At 38.6% G+C, this 14,376-nt stretch overlaps 1 protein-coding gene across 7 annotated transcripts in view; it reads right to left on the reverse strand.

Moving 5' to 3' along the window:
- LOC145976494 (uncharacterized) overlaps positions 1–14,376 on the reverse strand; it is a 304,704-nt gene that overhangs the window by 179,576 nt on the left and 110,752 nt on the right. The window lies entirely within an intron of this gene.

Genomic DNA, 14,376 nt, shown 5'->3' on the forward strand with positions numbered 1-14,376 from the left:
AGATAGAAAAGCGGGGAGGAGGGTAAGAGGGCGGTTTGAAAATGTAATATTTCTTCTGGCTCTAGCGTAAATAATAGCGTCGTATACCCGGCGTTAGAGAATATCTCTCTCTCTCTCTTTTTCTCGCCTCGCTATTTTCGATGCAGCAGCATCATCCGTTCCGCTGATCCTGCCCCTGCTATCTGCGCGACAACGTTTTTCCTAGAAACTCCATTGGGGTGCGTAAACGTCAAAAGCTGCGCGTAGTCAAGCAGCTCCAAATATTTTTAACGCGCGATCTGTGCCGCCATTTTTATCCCTTATGCCTGTTATACTAGCCGATATAGTGAATCGTGTCAACAATATTCCACTAGAGAGCTCGACGAGGAAAAACAAGATACTCGGCAAAGAGACGATTGTCGGAGAAGCAAGTGGCCTGCGAACGAATAAAGTAGTTAGGGCGTGTTCGGAAATCTGAGCGCGGGAAGGAAAATATGTTCGCTTCATCAATCCTTCAGGAAACACAAAGTTTCTACTCTAATGTACTGCTTCCCTCGAAGTAAATAAGACGTGAGATAAAATAGGATGTTAAATGATATATCGCGTACTAATATAATTTAGTTTTAATTTAGTTAACGGCCACAAAAGCATCATCCATGTATTTAAGATTTCGCTAATCGCGCTTGACACAATCGAAGTTTTACTTGCGAACGAACTTGAGGAACAAGCGCGAAACGGAAACGTGACGAAGAGAAAGATACACGCATCGTCAACGGTATAAACGAGACGAACGCACACGCTTCGGAAGCTGAATTATCCGAGAACTCACCTGTGCACAGGCTGAACACGTTGCAAACTAATTGCGCGAAACTATTACTGCGAAGGTGCGGTAAGAAGTCTCGACGGCAAGATTCTAGCAAGATTGCGCGAAACAAGTTTCGTTTCTCATCGACGTTCGCGATTCTCATCGAAAATTCTGTAACGTGAGCGAGCACGCTAAAGGCTTGTTCACAGCACACGATCTCGGCACGCGATGTCGCCGTTATAATATCGATTCGAAAATTCTTCCTTTGTTATGAAGAGAGAACATTCTGACGCCCAACGATGTACTAGAATCTATACTAGTACGTAAAGCGATTAATTTTTTTCACCATAGTACGTAATGATGAGGATATAACAAGCATATTATTATGATACGCTCAAGGCATTCATGCCGTTTGCGATATGAACTTTTTGGTGGAGAACAATTAAGTTTAAAAAATCGCTCAGAATTAAAAAATCCTCATTTCCTTTTTATTCTCTATTTAAGATGTAAGATAAAAGGCGTCCTTTATTTCGGTAAAATTAAGTCGACGTTGTTATCGCGCGCGCGATTCAATAAAAGACGTAACTTTATCGATCGCAGCTTCCTAAAATCATATACCAAAGCCGTGCCGCCAGCGGAAGCGAATAGTCAATCTTCCTGCGCTTTTTGTATTGTCTAGATCTCTAGATCGTTAAATAAAAAAGTCACTTGCTCCTACAAAGAAAAAGATTTCAATAATTTATTCTGTTCCAGCTGCAAATTTCCTATACGATAAATCATGTAGCATAAACGGTCCTTAACGCATAACCATGAAACGGTAAGTGCTGATTCACGTTTAAGCGGCGTGTAAAGGCGCGTTAATGTACGACGGGAGTCTTGGCTCCAGATTGTTTCGTCCTATTTCCTCTTATTCCGTCTATGTCTGCATTGAAAATTCACGTCGCGTTATGACGTTTATGAGTCAACAGCAAACGATTGCGCTCAAAGAGAGGTGTTGAATGAAATATTAATATTTGACCTTCTGACCTCTTGCTTTTATGAGAAATAATAAAGTAGCGACACGATTTATTCGGATAGAATCCCAAAATTACCAGATGACATTTTAGTTACATAAATTATTCTCTTTGTACAGAGTAACGCGATAATAATCTGTAAACAAGATTTAATTAGTGTTAAATATCAGAAATGATGAAATAAATATTAATACACTTGATAAATTTGTGTGAAATGCGTACATACAAATGTTGCAGATTTCACTGTGAATGTTAAAGACTAGTTTGCATACACGTGTTATGAGCCATAAAGTTGGCGAGACATGTGGCACTGAAGGACATATAAGGACTACAAGAGTCACATATGTATACGCTACTTCATCTTTTTCGAAGAAACTACCAAGTTATGTGCTATATTCCAACATAAGGTGGGGAGAACGAGACGCGTGAAATGGTTACACCAGCTGTTCGCCGAAGCAGAGAGATATTCTGGTATATCAGGTTCTGTATAATGCAACGTATGGCGTAAACGTCCTTATACAAGCCTATACAGACCTAACTTCTGTGAGATTTCTTCAATCTTTTCGACAAAAAATTTCTGTATACGAAGAAAATATTTTCGCAAGACGTTGAAAAAAATACATACATCATTTAATTACCGAATACATTTAAGTAAACACATAAATATTTTGTTATAAGTATTTAAATATATAAATATATCTTGTGTAAATAATTTCTCCGAACAAACAGTTGCATTGAACGTCTATCTGAATAATAAAAGATGAAGTATATTTTTCTCTTGCAATTTTTTCGCAGTAGATAGCAGTTTGTTCGATATAAACGATGAACGTGTAAAGAAAAACACCAAGTCGTTACTGTTTCTGACAAAGTTGCACAAAGGAAGAAGCAATCTAACTCGTTATCGAAGTAAGCTGCGGCGAGTTTTATCTTTTCGCACGATTTGACGGAAAGCACGCGTTTTCGTCAGATTGCTTCGCTGAAATAAAAGACTTGCCAAACGAATAAAGACACTCTGAGCTTTCGATTTTCTCAGATTTCATTATCCCCGTCGCAGCTAATAACGTAATGTTTCGTAAGGTCTCAAAGATTCTCCCGATAATTACATAAATAATTTTTGTTGCAAACGGAACGTTTCAATTACGCTGACTTTCTCGGAAAACTTAATCAGAAATGATTAATTGAATCATCAGAGCATACACTTACGCAAGTCGTTTTTATAAATATTTTCTGCGAAAAAAGTAAATCTCTCTGTTCGCCCGATATCGTCGTTTTATTTTTTGTAAATTTCATAACTTTTCAGATATCGAGACAACTGATTGATATCGAAAACGCATACACACAAAAGTATCAAGCAAATTTAATATAAAAAAAATACGATAGTGTACGGCTAGTATCGCGAATTTCCAAGTCGCGTTTTCCACGATAGTTCCACAAATTTATGAAAATCCCGAAAAACTTGGAACGGCCGAAAGCCGAATTCCCTGAGGTGCTTCAAAAAATCGCCTCTGACCGATGTTTGTTCGGTTACGCGGGAATCGAAACATCGATCGATGTAATGTACACCTTCCCGATACGAGTCTGGCCCCATCCTCGGGAACGTAATATCGAATCTCGTCCGGGAAACGCGCACGCGAAAAAATATCACCTATAAAATACGCGTCGGGCGAAAAATATAGGCAAGGCAAAACCGCATACGTAGTACACCAAGAAATCATAGATAGTTCGGTAACGGCTATTAGCATACATTTACGAATACCCGGCAATAACTCCTCGATATGTGTACGCCGCTGATAAATCATTCGCGCTATTCGGTATTGTAGTAAAACGACCGCCGTGTTGTAATTTTCCGCGTCGGATAGAGATTCGTCTCGTGTAACTGCGATACCTATCGATTAATGTCGCGGCTAACGAAGAGCGACATGTTATACGGCAGAAAATATCGAGTGCATATAAAACGAGGATTAATACTAAAGCAAAAGCGTAAGGCGCATTAATGACATTTTTCTAGCACTGCGAAAATTTTTTTCTTTTATTTCGATAAAAAAAAATTGCGGTAAAATTGATGCACGTACAAAAAAAGATCAGTTAAGTCTTTAATAGTTCTCTCTGAACTTTTGCATTTGGCATATTCCAGCAGCGGGATTAATTCAGCTCGAACATTTTTAGTATTGCAATATTTATTTTCGAAAATCCCATGTAATCTCACAATTCGCTCGCGCTTGAGTTATTTTTAAGAGCGGCCCATTTGCGATAAACATTCGTCAACGACCTAAACGCTGGGAAGCTGTCTTCAGTGTACCCTACGGAAGATTGTAATCCATTTAACATAACGGGCAAGATCGCGAGATTAGCGAGGGGGAATATTAACAGCGGGGTCGACAATCGTCCTTCCGAAGGGAGCTAACGACTTCGGGGACCTTCGAGGAAGACGCGGTTCTTCGATAAGCCGGCGCGTTTAAATTTCCATCGATCGGCCATGGAGAAGGACGAGAAGGAGAGGGACGAGGGTTAAGGGGAATTTCATTGAAGTTCGATGGGAAAATACAGAAGCCGAGAAGTCCGCAGAAGTTGGTGGACAAGTCGTCGAAGCCGGGAAAGAGAGGGAGAGAGAGAGGTCACATATCACGTCGAAGCCGGCAAAACTCGGGGCCCGGAAACTCGGACGGAGATGAGCATGGCGCCATACGCGACCCGCCTTTGCGCGAATAAATTCCTTGTACGTGTCCCGAATCGCGGCGTAGGGATTCGCCGTGTTTCCGGTCCGTATGCGAAAGGTGACGGGGACCGGACGGGGTCGGCGACGAACGAATTTCGTGCAGTGGCATCGGCAGGGAAAAGGAAGAGGAGAAGGAGGACCCGTTCGCTCTTTTCGATCCTTTCTTGTCGCATATGCGAGTACGCGAGGTCGTTCCCTACCGCGTCCGACATCCATGAGGAATATTGCAATCACGTGCTAGAGAAGAAGAAGAAGGAGGAAGGGAAGAAGAAGGGTGCAAACTTTGGACGTAAAATGCCATTATGCGCTGCGATATCTCGGCTTTTTGAGAAACGTCCGTCGGGGGAGTCGGTATGTATGTATGAGGAATATATATGTATGAGAGAGACGTTTAAATGGCTGTATCGATATTTCGAACGACTAATGTCAGTCTATGATTTGCACGGAAGAACGAATATTCAACATCTAAACTTACATATTTGCATCTCGAAATTTGCCTTCATAAAAAAATGTTTTTGCTCCTCAAAACGCAAAAGGCAAGATTTCTACTTCTTCTCAAATTTTATTTATTATTAAAAATAACATTTCTTTTTTTTCTGAAACATCCTGTCTTTTGATCCTCGATATCCAAGTATAGAAATAGCGTTTGACTTATGAAGTATCTTATCTAGCACGGTTTTCGCAATTCCGTACAAGCGTGTTGCATGTTATCATTGCAAACACCGACTCGACGAAACTATTGAAAAGGATCGCTGTCGTTGATTCGCTGCGGCTCCTCCGTATATTTCTTATTTCTCTCACACATTCGAAATAAAACTATCCTCATACCTCGCCAAAGTAAATAGAGCGTATTTCTGGAAATGACAGGAAATTCAATAATCTTCGCAACGAGTGGCGAGGCGGCGGAGCGCAGAGTGCGACGACGACAGGACGAGGAAGTCCTCGGAGGAGCGGGACAAGACGGGAGGAAGGAAAGAGGTACCCGAGGGAGGAAAAACGAGCGAAAACGGAGACTGAGGTTACGCGTACTACGAGACTGCGACCTGCGTCTGAAGGATACGTTTCTGGAAAGAAGTGGAGCACGATGCCTCCTACGTTTTCCGCAATCGCCTGCTTATAAAACGCTTAACGTCAAACGTCACCGTAAACAGAGAATATAAAACGCACACGAATTGTCAGATATTATATTTGCCGTGCTCTTTTCGAGCAAAGCGTTTTAATGCATCTTGTCTCGCGCATAAGATAACGATAAGCGTTCTAAGACATATCTGGTGAAATTTTAAAAATTATTTAAAAAGCTACTATTTAAAAAAAAAGGTTCATAAAATGAATTCTTAACCAGTTGAATTTCCCTCGGAATATCTCTTATCTCTCGCAAGGGAATATATTATATTTATAAGTGATACGAGAACGGTATTTAGTAATTTCAAAATTATAAATAAAACGACCTTTCGACTTAATGCTATACATATCACATACATATTACATATCATAAAACCAAATGCAAATGAACCGAGAAGCAAATGTGCAACCAAATAGAGATCACGAATAGAAGCCGATTCTATTTCGCATGATATTTGATAATATCGAAGAAATATATCCTCGGCGATCATCCTCTTTCGTGAAATGTAAATCGCCCAGGATTTCTTTCCGGAATCAAGTGGCGCATTCCTCTTTTACAGGTCAGGAATTTTTTCATGCCGCATCGCGAAAGGGTGAAACGCGCGAGAGCGAGAAGCGAAATAAATTTTTATTCTCGCGATTCGACCAATCGCATCGCAAGAATAAAAATCTCATACATGTGTAAAAATATTCAATCGACGGATTCAACATCTCTTTACCCGTGGCGACATTTCCGTTTCATCCTCTCTATTTACAATAGCCTCGAGAAAAAGAAAAATTTCCTTTTCTCATCATGTCCCATGTCCCAGAGCCTCTTTCCTTTTTTCGAGAAACTATGATCTTCCCAATATTTATTCAGAATCTTTTCCTTAAACATGCGAGTCATCGCCTTCGTCCAAATCTGACTATAATAATTTTATTAGCGATGAAATTAAAATAAATTCTCTTTCAATTTCTTGATAATTTGTTTAATAATCAGATTTGTGTTATAATGCAAGTCACATAATTGCATTTGCATCAATCTTACCTGAATACATTATTAATCTTTTATCTTATTTTCAAAGTTTTTTTATAATACATTATTGTAATTTATAAGAAAATTCTTTAGTCGAGCCAGAAATGTGTAAAATCAATAACAACAAAAAGCTAGAAAACATATGGCACGATTTAGAGATACAATTTGCGCATCGATGAAGATTTCACGGTCTTGTTACATCCGTATGAGAGCTAGAAAAAATCTCGGCACCGATATATATATATAGCACACGCGCGAACAGCTTTTTCATCCAAAATCCTCGATCTCTTTGGAATCACCTGTCTGCGAATTTACATGCATGAACGAGAACGGATATATCTCCGGCAGTCGTTTGACGTGCATCCGCGCGAATTGATGTTGGGTGTCGGTCAGTCATTCGAAATTCGTACCATCGCATCTTGAAAAATAATTTCTTAAAAAGAACTTTATAAAATGAGAACAGAGAATATAAAAATATTAAAACGTTATTAAAAATCCTAACTAAACAGCACATTTGAAAATATCGTCGCAAATAAAGTTGTTACGAGGAAAGCGTATAAAAGATTCGAGAAGGCGATTTTAATACTTCAAATGCCTCTGTAATTGCGTCATAATTTACCACTTTACAGCATAAATGCGTTTCCGAAAAAAAGCGCACGTTATTTAGCGAGCAACCCGAGATGATCATACGAAACCGTTGATGCTCGGATAATATTCGGATAATTTTCAGTGCCACGACAATGAGAGGTAAGTGCTTAAAAGCGCGTAATTAAGGTTAACAACGGGATAACGTGTCGCATGCTCCAGCGTTTTATTCGAGAAATACGGTTGACGGGTTTAACGAGCGGTTGCGTTTGTGAAGAATAATAAATTAACCACGCGGCCAAGTAACATTTTCAAAAACATACTCGCGTCTTAATTATCTCGTATACTGTGGAGGATTCCTCAAGTACACATGCCAACAGTAAACTTAATGCGTTAGCGAACGTCGAGCGCGTTTCTGACAGATCCGAACAATTCGCCCGGAAGAATGGATTCTCATTTTTCGCATCTTCATCGTCGTCCTTGTCGTCGTCTTACGTCCCTCTTTTGCCCGTAACTTTATTGTAACGAGGGCTCATTTGTCCGTGTCAAGTCTGCGCCGACCGGATCTCCTCTCGAGAGAAGTAGTCGCGACTCGGCGCAAACCAGACGTAAAGCTTGTGCTTTCGGTGCCGGCCCCATGAATCTTAGTCGCGTGTCGCCTACAAGCGCGACTTGGGACGTGGATCATAGAGAGAGCGGGCGAAACGCGATAATTCGTAGCGCAACGAGGCGCACACTTCGCTCCGGCCATTTTCGTAACTTAGAAAGGGAATGGCTGTCGTGGGACTGCTCTGCGTTGGTTCCATTAAATAAACACTGTAGTCCTGGAAGTAACATCTTTTTAACGCTTTGTAGTGCGTTTATATACCGTCGACTAAATAACTTGAACGACTCGGCTTTCAACCGCAAAGTTCACTTCTTCTTCTTCTTCGCACCTTCAACTTTTTACCCTTCTTCTTGCGTTAGTTTCATATAAATTATTAATTATTGCAATGTAATAATGAATATTTAACATGCAATTCAGTATTCTCTTAATATAAATGATGAAAATTATTAGTTTATTAATAATCTCAAAGATATTTAACGCGTTATTAATAAACAATTTCCGAGAGATTAATAAAATCCACCAACTAATTAATTATGCATATATTTATAACTCGGAAAATGACGAATTCTGCATAAATATTTACGCGTGTACGGTTAGCATGCATTACGGATAAATGATGCATGAAAGCTAGAAAAGTGACAAGAAAAGGAGAACGAGGAGAAGAGAGCAAGCGCCCAACGCATGATTCACAATTCTTGGCATTAGGTCGTGACGTGAGATTAACACACTAAATCGTAACTCTGCGCATACTTGCGGCAGAGAATCATCTACACGAAGAAGAGATTTGGCCGCGTGTATGAAAACCTGCTATTGTTTCGCGGCATTGTCACGTCGACCACGTCGATCGAGCGAAGAACATGGTCGTGCCACTTTAAAGCAATCCAAGAAAAACACGTCGCATCGAATGAGAAAGAGAGCTGCGTAGAATTCCGAGGGGCATGCTCTGTACGAACGAAAATTGAAATAAACGTATGGCAAATGCAACTTAATTAGTGAAATATTTAAAAGTTGACGCGTTAACGACCATTAAAAACCACGATTTCCGTAACTTATTATGATATATTTTAATTAAAACATTGCTTTTTTGTACTGATCAAAGAATTTAAATTTAGAAAGAAATAGTATTACATTTACATATTTTATTTCTGTAAAATATTGTACATGTTATATTTGTGACTCTTATATTATTGAATATTCAAAAATATCGCATGTTTATATTGCACTTTTGTGGAAAAACAGTTTTCTGAAAACGCTTTTTAGAAATTGAGTTAAGTCCAATCTATCTCTTAGATTTTGATCATTTTAAAGAAAATGAGGTGATTACTTTTAGTGTGGGATGATATCACTCTTTTGAAATATTAAATTAATGGTGCGATCGCTATACGTCTTCACTGACACAAGGAGTCTAAAGACGCGTCCCGTTCCATCGGAAACGAATTAAGCTCAAGATTAAGCTTACAGAGGATCTACGTGAACTCGGCTATTGCCGCAGATTATTTTCAATTGCATTTTATTTCTGCAACTTCCTGGTACAAAAAGTAGATCGACAAAACTAGATAAATTTTAGAGTTACAAATATAAAGATAAAAAAATTATTTTATCGTAATTTGGAATTTTAATTTGTGTATTATATTTTAAAAATATAATCAATGACGGGAATTTTCAAACGGGAATTTTTTTTATACCTCGCAAAATAGATCGAGCGTAATATTTTTTAAATTTCGAGTATTCTAAAAAATAATAATAAATGATACGATGAAAACAATTCAGGTACATTCAATTGTCAAATATATCTATGAAAAAATGCAATACGATTATGCAAAGATATTTCAAAAATTTCTTTTGTATAAAAATATACGATCCTAATATGAAAAATATAATATTAACGTACCATATTTCGATAAAATGATGATAATATAAAATGAAATCTTCATACACGAAATTTATAATAATATGGGCCGAGCAAAAAATATTTGCGCGACGAAAGTATTAAAAGAATTCATCGCTCGTTATTCTGCATTATGTAGGATTAAAATTCGGTTTTTGTCGCATTCGGCGCCACGATATGGAGTCACCATGGAACACGGATAAAAAAAACCTATATCGCATCGTGCCACTCGCTACGAAAAGTAATGACATTTTTATTGCGTTTCGCGGCGAACAGTTTCCGCGGATGTTGCAACGCCGGTCGTTCAATTTACACGCTATTATCGTTTCGTATCGCACGTCTGGTGCTTTATTTTTATTTGTTATATTTCTACTTCTGTCCCATTATTCTTGAAATGCCGAAGAAATGTCTTTTGCGTTCGTACAATCGCGACGGGTATGTTAGCAGTTAGAGTTGCTTGAATTAAATTTCGAACGATGCAGCAGGACGGCACTCTCGTCCTCGAATTCGACGTTCGTTCGGCGGCCTCGTAACTCAATAATCTCCGAGCAAACGCGACGAACTCGTCATTAGTTATCGTTGGAAATCCGGGCTTAAAACTGTCGAGAGGTCGCAACGATATCGCGACCGATAACCGCGCGCCGTGCAAATATACCCTCAAACGCGAAGCTGACGGCACGAACGGCACGAATCCGACCGAAGTCACGGCCCTTCGTATTTCCATTAAACGTGATTTACCTGCGAGCATATATCGCACCGCGAAATTAATACATCCGGCGCGATCGAATTTTGCTGGCGGCGTTAAAAATTGAGTTTCCATTGCGAGTGGCGATCGACGATTGCGCGCGTTTGGAAAGGTAACACCACGCCGGATAGGTCGTTTCGATCGATTGCTTTACCGCCGTCTATAACGCATACACATATACATATGTGGACACACAGACACATGCAAGTATAGTAATTTAAACGGCTTACCAATTTTAATTTTAATTACCGAATAATTATTGCACATTTAATTATTGTAGTCATTTAACTATCGGCCATATAAATGCCGTTATTAGATGTAGGTCGCAAAACTACATTACGCGTGTTATAAGTTTTATAAATTTAAAAAATTTACAAATTGTGAAAATCGTTGTTCTCAAATATCGCCCTCGTAATCTCTTGCAATTTCGATACAGAAAGGTTTACGAAAATATTGACTCGATAAGAGGAATTATTGGCACAATCGCCTCGCGAAATTATTCTTTCACATCGTTCACAATTTTGTAATTTTACAAATCATTCTAATGAAAGAGTTATAGCGATAAATATTTATCTTCTAATAATTATTATGCGCTTCAAAAAATATCAGTTTGTAACTTGAAGTGTATCTAGAGTCTTTTAGAGAAAACTTTCTGTGCAAAGATACGTCCCGTCGCTTATATGAAGACGATATCTTTAACAGCACTCTCGGGGGTAGTAAACAGAAGCGCGAATACCAACCAAAGAGAAAACAAGCATCGGCAACATGAGCGGAAATAAGTAAATTGCGTGCCAAGTAAACGAGAAAAATAAATTCGACGGAGAGATTATGTATTCCGTAATTGATACGCTTGTGCGTCAAGCATCGATAAAAGTACTTTTTCGTTTGACTAAGATTATATTAAATTCATATTAACTAAAAACATATCAAAAGAGTGTGTGCATATGTGTATGTTTGTATGTATAAAATTATTATGTTAAATTATTATGTTAATATAAAAGGAAAAAAAATTATTTTTATAAATAAAAGTTTATCGCATATTCATTTATAATATATTGCATAAAAATTTATCAAAATTGCAGAATCCATAAATAAAATGAAAATGGAAAATACGCATATTTTCATCGCTTAATAAAATATAAAGTTTAATTATTTATACCAAATTTATAGTTTATTATTATTTATATCAATATTTATTATTAACGGTATTTTTGCGCGATATTCAGAGAATATTTATCTCCGATGAATCACATACAAATTAAAGAAAGTTGATAAGAGAAAATAAATTAACAGACAAATTAGTTATCTATCGAACGCCGCCAAGAGCATCGCTTTTTTCTCTTCTTCACTACTGCATCGATAATAAAGACCATTAAACGCCCATGCCAGCAACATGTGCTGCTGCTCCAAGATTTTCCATCGCGAAACGCCGATGACTACTTGAGCCATCATCTGCAAACGTCGAAAGCTTAACGAAATGAAAAAGTCAGGGCATGTGAGGTTCATTAAAATATTCATTAAAATATATAATTGCCCTTTTATATGGATTCTGAGTAATTTTCAGTTTAATAATAATTTTGTTAATTCGATGTTAGGGTTTTGCATAATTAATATCTTAATTACGTATTACATAAATATATCATCCGGCTCACGTTTTTCTTCCTTTGCAAAATAGCTTTTAATACACGTTTCGCGTTTTCTAGATAATGAGTTTCACGTTACCTTTCCATTGCAACTCGCGCGAGGATTTATTCGCAAAACAACACGGCGGAGTGCAGCGGCGATATCCTCGATCGCGAAACTGTACGAAAACATCGGAATACATTTTGCGAGCTCGGAAACTATTCATCGTAATATGACCGCGATTTAAATCGACCGAATATCTGCCTACAACGATAGCGATTTGCCATACATTTTGCGATCTTTCTTATAATTAAATAAATTTATTTTGTCAAACTGCGTTATAAAAATTACTGCTGCGTTTATGAACAAAAAATAAATATATATTTTTAATCAAAAAAACAATTTAAAATATTTAAAAATTGATAAGAAAAATCACAACTTTTAAATAAGTAGAGATATTACAAGAGATATTAGCTGAAAAAACTGTTACAAGTTCGCGTCAAGATTTATATACGCTTAAGTCGTCATTTTATATCACTGATTGTGTTAATGCTTTTTTCATAGCCACTAAATTCCGTAATCTTTATAATTAGACTCTTACATCTCTCTCTAATCTGCTCGAGTTATCTAGCAAGTTGAAAATAACTCCGGATCTAGCTGCATCACTTACTGGCGAAATAGACGCACCCTGCTGAGTCACTGGCGAGATTCTCGATTGCTGTGCGCCAATTTCCTTTTTTATCCTCGAATGCGCGACAATCGATGCGCGCGCACGCGTCGCAGTAATTATGCACCGGCGGTAACGATGGGCCGCGTCGCGTCGAGTGGTAATTCTCGTTGATGTAACGGCCGAATAAATTCGAATAAAGTTTTGGCCGCCGTTCAAAAATAGACATTGATTTATGCGTCGAACGGCAGCATATTATTACGCGAGACACAGCGGCCGCTACGCGTGCGAGACAATTTCGCGTCGGTGCCAATTCGCGATTCGCCAGCGTGTAAAAGTCGCGCTTTAAACTCGTGATCGATCGCGCTCAGGTAAAAAAATTACTTCCTCTTTACGCAAGCATCTTCATTTTACACAGAATATCCTCTGCAATTTCGTCTACTCTCCTTCCATCGTTTATGTATCATGTATATGTTTGCGCTGATAATTAGCTCGTCGTTTGTTACAATTCCTCCTTACATATCTCATTGTTATATTTCATTGTCTCACGCTCCAAGTGCCGTTTGCCAAGGAACTTGATAATTCTCCGAGTATTACGACGTTTCTCCTAGACGCGATCAACGATGTGATTTATCATGAGGCGACCACTCGCGGGTTAATAACGTCAGCAGAGACGAAGACGAACTCGCAGTCACGACTGCAGACGTTTCACGCTCTCAAAAAATCTCGGAGAATTCGCCACCGTCATCCAGATTACATGATCACAATTTACATTTCACTTAACGAAGATCGATGCGTACCGAAAACGAAGAGATATACCTCATTAATGTCCGCCATCACGCAATTAAGACGAGTTAATAATCCCGTAAAATTAAATTAGGCGCGACTAAAAGATATAACGTAGTTTTAGCGGTGTATTTTAGAATAAAATAAGCGAGGGAAGAGTAAAGTCTCATCTCGCTATATAATCAAATTTAGTTTGCAGTAAACAAAAAAGGAAACTATGAATGCACTTTTTGAATACTACTGTCTAAACTACCGCGCTTATCAATCTAGATCACCTCTGTTGTACGTTTTCGCGACACGTGTTCCGTTCGTTTGTTTTCGCTCGTTCATATCGAGCGTACGCGACGATTGAGCGTAAACACACGCAGTCCGAATGCGTGTCGTGTACAAATGCGGCCGTGGAAACGTGATACGCGTTATACGGCCACGCTGAATCACGCGTGGGCGGAATAGCGGAATGCTCGCCCGCCATCGTCTTCCATTTCTTTCTCCGCATTTTTTTTCTGGCACTAATTGCGCGCATCTTCCTTTGCTATCTTTATAATCGAACGCAAGCTCTATCAAATAAATTTGCAATTCATCATCGGTCTCAGATCGCGATTATAATTCGAATAATAATTCGAGCGCGATTACGATACACATTAAATTCGTTCTCGGTTAGGTAGCTCGATTCTGAAGAGCGAGGGGCGAGCGGCGTTGAATCGCGGGTTGCGACGCGATTACAAATTAAAATCATCCCTCGAGCCGGGTCCTCGGGAACTATAAGACGGAATGTTTATTTCATTTTAGAAAATTTCAATTCAAATCCGGTAAAATGCATGGAAT

This window comes from Camponotus vicinus, unplaced genomic scaffold (genome assembly GCF_025532165.1).
Source record: "Camponotus vicinus isolate PSW18456_S1 unplaced genomic scaffold, iyCamVici1.0 SCAF_9, whole genome shotgun sequence".
Taxonomy (NCBI): domain Eukaryota; kingdom Metazoa; phylum Arthropoda; class Insecta; order Hymenoptera; family Formicidae; genus Camponotus; species Camponotus vicinus.